General features: G+C 48.7%; 1 long non-coding RNA gene across 1 annotated transcript; it reads left to right on the top strand.

The window, feature by feature from the left end:
- The first annotated feature begins 517 nt into the window (after nucleotides 1-517).
- LOC109768829 (uncharacterized) lies at nucleotides 518-4,665 on the top strand. Its single transcript, XR_002234184.2, has 3 exons — nucleotides 518-893; nucleotides 3,657-3,704; nucleotides 4,325-4,665. It is a non-coding gene; the product is annotated as an uncharacterized lncRNA (long non-coding RNA).
- The last annotated feature ends 1,589 nt before the right edge of the window (nucleotides 4,666-6,254 follow it).

Below are 6,254 nucleotides of genomic sequence, written 5' to 3'. Positions count from 1 at the left end.
TCAAAATATAATATTTTCTATGGATAGAACGAAGGGGATCGGAGGAGAGTACCTTCCACGATGGATTGGTGAACAAATGCACGGACCAAATCGTCGGATCGGAAGGATTTGGGAGAGGGGATTGAGAGGGGGAGTGCAGATGGCTGCCGCCCTATTTTTCTATAACTGCCAATGGGGAGGGTGGGGGAGGAGAGGGCTGGCGCGTTTGCATATAAGTCACAGTGCAGTGCCTAGCCGCTAGGCGCTGCACATTACACGTGCAACGCCTAGCGGCTAGGCGCTGCACATTACAGGTGCAGCGCCTAGCTCGGAGGCGTTGCACTGCTGGGTGCGGGCCCGTGGGCTGCCACGGTGGACAGAGGTGCAACGCCCCGGAGCTAGGCGCTGCACCGTAGGGTGTGGCGCCGGCGTGGCTGGCGCTACACAAAAGGGTTAGGGGTGTGAAATAGTTTCGCACCCAGTTCATTCTGTGAATTTATTTCGTTTCGAGGTCAAAATTGTCAAATTTGCCCCTGCACGCACCTCTGCAGCTCGGCTGACTGTCGCGGCGACGGGGTGGCCATCTCGTGCGCCTGATTTGGCTCCCTGTAAGCCTCCTCGATCTGCCAGGCCGGTCAATGGCGATGTAGGATTAGCAGGGCTCAATGAGAAGCTACGCAATGGAGAAGGCTAGCTTGTCGATCTTGACAGTGCTGCTGTCGTCGGCGTCCTTGGTGGCGATGTGGGCGTGGATCTTGTCTCCCACATCCTGCTTGAATCCACCTCGATTGTGAGGATGCTGGTGGTGTTGTCTTCTATCGCATCGTGGACGTCCCGGAGCGAGGCGCCCCGGCAGGTCATCTTCATCCTCGACAGTGGAAGCCTGACTTCGGTGGCTCATTCTTCACCTGCAGGTCCCCCTTCTTCCTTTCCTGCCTATCTCATACTCGTATTTTTTTCTTGTTTCTTATCCTTTCTCTGCATATGTATGGCTAAAGCAATATAATGTACATGAAGGCACAACTTGTTAGTGAAATATGTAAATCTATTTATGGCCCCATACACATTTTCCCGTACTTGGGACCGGTATCTGAAGTGTTAGGCCCCCTGCCCCCATTCATATTCAACACATCTAAGAAGTTAATTAGTTCATTTGTAATTAGCTTTAGTTTTACTATTTTCCAAATATGGAATTAATTTTTATAAGTGAATATGAAAATGGGCGCTATTACATTTTACATATGAACTATAACAATCCATGGATGTTGTCAGTTGTCACTATTGTCGTACTACCTCCATTTCAAAATATAAGACTTTTTGGTAGGCCATTTTATCCTACCAAAATGTCTTATATTTTGGAATGGAGGTAGTACAATAGAATTTGCTTCAAATGTTAGATAATATCCGTTTTGGAATGGAGGTAGTACAATAGTGTCGACTTATTGGTATTATTGAGCTACTTCCATCGAATGTTGATGCATGTACCAATACTTCTGCGAGTAGTAGATCATATCCATTCTGCCATACCATGTGTGCATAGAAATTCAGTTTTATTTTGAGGATAGTTTGCAGTGTACCAATTTTCCATCTACTTATGGTTATCTAAAACGGCTAGTAGCATATGTACACGTGTTTTCAGTTCCTACCCTTTGAATATTTTTTTGTTGACTATGTTCTTGACCATATGTCCTCGTTGTTAGTTTATTTGCTATAGAAAAGAAAATAACCGGTGGGATCAAGTCAGCATGGTATTACTTGCAAGTGTTTTAAGTACCCCTTTCTCTTGTGTCTCATGAACTCCTTGAGCTTTATGTGGAACACTCAGTGAACAATATCAGGTCTTCCTGATGCAGCTTGGCCTACTTCCTGTAGCATAGACTGTATCTCCGGCCAAGCTGCGTTGAACATGAATGTCACAAATTGGTCTGCATATCCAGGTCACTGACATATTGCCATAGCATCTTGGTAGTTTTGTGATTTGTATCTTGGGCTATCTATGAAGCTGGATGGCACATGGCAGCATGGTTTATAAGGTGGTAAAGCAACCTAAAGCGAGCACCATCCGCTCTGATACTTAAGCGACGCCTAAGGGCCTAAAGCGGGTATATTTCTAAGGCGCTGCCAGGGCGCCTTACCGCTTAAGCAATGCTGAAGCGTCTGAAGTAGGGCACTTTATAAACAGAGCATGGAAGTAGTATTCTCTTTCGTACCTGTTCATCCCTTGTGTCTCCTCTTTCTATTGCCTCTTGCAAGCCAGCATATAATTCCGTTCTTAGGTGTCCTTGGTGTCTTTTGATCCAGTCCAGTTTGTACTATAAAATGATGCTAGGGCATCCACATTTAACTGCAGTTTAAGCTTTTCACACACCAAGAAGTGTTTCGATTGGTTAGTATGGTGTTGTATATGACTCATTGTATTCCAACATTGTTACATGCTTTCTCTTGCATTTTGCACCTTCTTTTAATATATCTTGTATACAACGATTACGAGTCGAACGACTAGTCTAGACTAGTCGCTCGACTAGTCTATGAGTCGCAAACTGGCTGTCGACTCGGTTTCTCGTGTAGACTACTTGTACGAGTCGAGCTAGTCATCGACTAGTCGACGACTAGTCCAGACTAGTCGACATGTTCGAGTCGAACGACTCAAAAAACTGGGGGAGTATAAATACGATGCCTCATCCTGTGGGAGACCTAATCCTTTCTTTCCCCTCCTCACCTGGACGCGCCGCCGGCTGCTGGACGCGCCCGTCGAGCCCTCCTCGCGCCGCCAGCCGCTGGACGCCCGCCGCCGCGGATCTGAAGCTCCACCGTCGCCGGCCCCACATCGCGGATCTGAAGCTCCACCATCGCCTTCGTCTTGCGCCCCTCCTGCTCCTTCGTCTCGCGCCCCTCCTCGCGCCGCCGGCCCCTCGTGCTCTTCTCCTCTTCAGGCAGGTGAGCCTCAGTGCTGCTCTGCCTCGCTGCTGGACTGCTGGTGCTGCTCTGCCTTGCCCCTCCTTTCTCCTCCTCTTTCTTCTTGGCTTGCCGTTGCTGTTGCTCTGCTCCGCTGCTGGACTGCTGGTGCTGCTCTGCTTGCTGTTGGTGCTGCTCTGCTCGCAGATAGACTGCTGGTGCTGCTGTGCTTGCTGCTAGTTGTTGGTACTGCTCTGCCTCAGTGACTCCACTTTGCTTGTTTCAATTGTATACTGTACTTGTATACTTATATAGTGTAATACTACATACTACTACTAGGTATTATTAGTTATGTACTGTAAGTTCAGTGCTACAGTACCATGTTGACTAGTCTCGCACTAGTCTAGACTAGCCTATGAGTCTCAACCTTGGAACGACTCGTCGACTCTTCGACTCGTAAACGTTGCTTGTATATTTCCTCTGTACCCATCTTTTCTATAGGGGAATAATAATGGATAGTGCATAGCCATGAATTATGAATGGTTCTTTGATATTCTTCTCGGCCTAGTGGCCTTTTACTGAACAATGATATCCATCCTTTTCTATTCCCTATTGTATCATTCACAATCAAGCCTGCAACTTCGGTTGCCATTTTGAGTGTTTTTGCTAGTCTATTATCTCTATCCAACATATTTTTAAGGCCCTCGACAATGTGATGATCTGTTGACTCCCTTGTATCTTCTGATGCTGACGTGTTAATCCTGTTTTTACCTCATTTGTAGGTTCATAGGTGCATAACTGCACTGTGCGTGGTTCGCCTTTACCTTCAGGTAGTAGAGTTCCTATTCTGAGGTATTTTTGGCCGTTCATTCCAAATACATAAGTTCCACAACCATTGTTTATTTTCGTGTCTACCTTTCCTCCTGTTGATGTGAAAGCGGACATGGACTTGTACAATCTGAATATTTTGCATGTAGTGTTTCCTTGGCAATTTGGCATGGTTATCCTGCGGCTCTCTCAATAGTGGCAAGTCAACCTTGCCCTGTTGGTAGTAGTCTGAAAGATGGCATGCTTCTCGCTCTACCTGAAGTTCTTTCTTCGTACCAGAATATCGCACCACATACTCATTTGCAGCTTGGGTTTCTGACGTCCCAGGATTCCATATCCGCCCTCTCCAATGTCCTATTCAAGTTTCCTAATTCAGCATCAATTTAAAATTCATAATGTCTAGTTGTTCTTTTTGGTACTGAAAAGAAAATGATAGACGATTTATTTTTTTCTCTATCGTAATTTTTTATGTTGTACACTTTGTGTTATTTTTAGTCCTTTACACACCCCTAAAAGAAATACCAGGTTCATGAATGTTAAATTGTAGATCTGGATTGAACTTTCTAGCTACTTACCTCTTAGTCATACCAACTTGACTGATTATTGATTTTGATCTGTGCAGATGGTACTTACTGGAGGCTCGCTCCATGGACCGATGGCACAATTGAGGATATTCAGGCACTTGCTTGTGAGAGTTCTTTTTCTATTTTGAGGGAAAGCCATCATGGTCGTGTATATTTATTTGGAGTAATAGCTACATCATCTGCAAAAACGACAAGTAAAAAGCTGGAGGGTTGCCTGTGATGGGTACAAATCTAATCTATCATGGGTTTTGTTTATGGGGCCATGAGATTGATTGTGAGATTGGTGTAAACAATATGTGATGGACTGTAAGATTGATCCTGAGATTACTGTATATGGTATTAGGAACAAAATCAATAGAGAATACATGCAAATGATCAATGCAGGGTTGGATTGTTTGGGAGAAGCCGTAAGATTGATCCTGAGATCAATGTATATGGTATTAGGAAGAAAAAACAAAAGAGAATACATGCAAATGATCCGTGCAGGGTTGGATTGTTTGGGAGAAGCGATCAACAAACCCATCTTGGCTTGGGCCGCTGGTCATGCTGCATATGTTGCGAGAGCCACCTTGGAGGGGCGACATGTGCCTTCCAGCCCTATTTGCTTGAGCCAAAAAAAGACCTGAGAGAGGAGGAAGGACGTAGAGGTGGAAGTCTGGATCGCTAACCTGAGAGGAGGAAGGATGTATGCGTGCAAGCCTGGAAACACCCCAATGCAATGGCCGTGAAGATGATTTAGTCTTCTTTTTCTGGTTAGCCCGTAAAGTACGTTTTATATATAAATAGATGACAAGACGAATTCAGAAGGAGTTTGCAAAAAAGACAAAGGAAAGCAGAGGAAAAGACAAGCTCTTACGCGGACACCGTCGGCGGCTGTTTCGGGGCCCTCTAGAATCGGGTCGCCTTTTCGGCGGCTTCCTCCCGCATGGTTGTTGCGGCCGAGCCTTTGGGCTTCTTCGGCCGGCCGCCTTGCAGCGTCGAGCCGGCTTGACGTTTTGGCGCGTTGCCTGGCTCAGTCGGCGCTGCTGAGGAACTCGCCTCCGCCCTGTTGGCGACCGGCGGGCGGCGCAACGCGTGCTCCTCCTCCTCATCGTCTGGCCAGTCCTCGAGGCCGCCTCCTCCTCCAGAGCCGCCTGCTCCGTCGACACCGCCTGTGGCGTCGTCTTCCTCCATGGCGGCCGCCCCCAAGTTGGGGTCATCCGCATCGCTCACTGATCGGTCCGGCAGGTACTCCCAGCCCTGCGCCAGGGTGTCGGCTGCCGGCTGGGTCGTGAGGAGCTGCGTCAAGTCCGACTGATCAGTCGGCAAAGCAGAACCCGCCAGACAAAGAAAAGACCAAGAGTCAAGAAGCTTACCGCAGGCGGCGGGTGTGCGCGGGAATACGGCCGCTTGCCGAACTGCCACTTTGACTCCGAGCGTTTGCAGTTCGAGATCTCATTCACCAGGCGGGCCACCTCCGTGGCCGGCATCTCCCTGGTGGACATCCGGCACGGGTCTCGATGCCCGCTCATCCGGCTGATCAGATGAGGCCGGCCTTGAAGAGGGAGAACCCGACGCTCCACAAAGGCGGTCAGCAAATCGGAGGACTTGAGGCCCTCCGAGTCCGTCATCACCTTGAGCCGGGCGACGGTGGCGGCGGAGGCGGCCGAGAGCGTCCTCGGCTTGAAAGCCCAGTTGGTGTGGGGCTCCGCCGGCGGGCCGGCTTTGTAAGCCGGCAGGTTGACGAAGTCGATCGCCGGGTTGACATTCTTGACGTAGAAATATGATTTTTGCCACATCTTGACCGACTGCGTCAAGCTGAGGGACGGGAAGCGGTTCCCAGCACCCGGGCACCGCACCGCGATGAAGGCCCCGCACTAAGCTGCCTCGTTCTTGGCGGAGGTACCGAGTTTGGTGTAGAAGAATTCCCCCCAAAGCTCGAGGGTGGGGAGGACACCGAGGTAGCCTTCGCAGAGCGTGACGAAGGCC

This window comes from Aegilops tauschii, chromosome 1, assembly GCF_002575655.3.
Source record: "Aegilops tauschii subsp. strangulata cultivar AL8/78 chromosome 1, Aet v6.0, whole genome shotgun sequence".
Taxonomy (NCBI): Eukaryota; Viridiplantae; Streptophyta; class Magnoliopsida; order Poales; family Poaceae; genus Aegilops; species Aegilops tauschii.
Note: the sequence above shows the minus strand (reverse complement) of the source record. Positions and strands in the feature narration are given on the sequence as shown.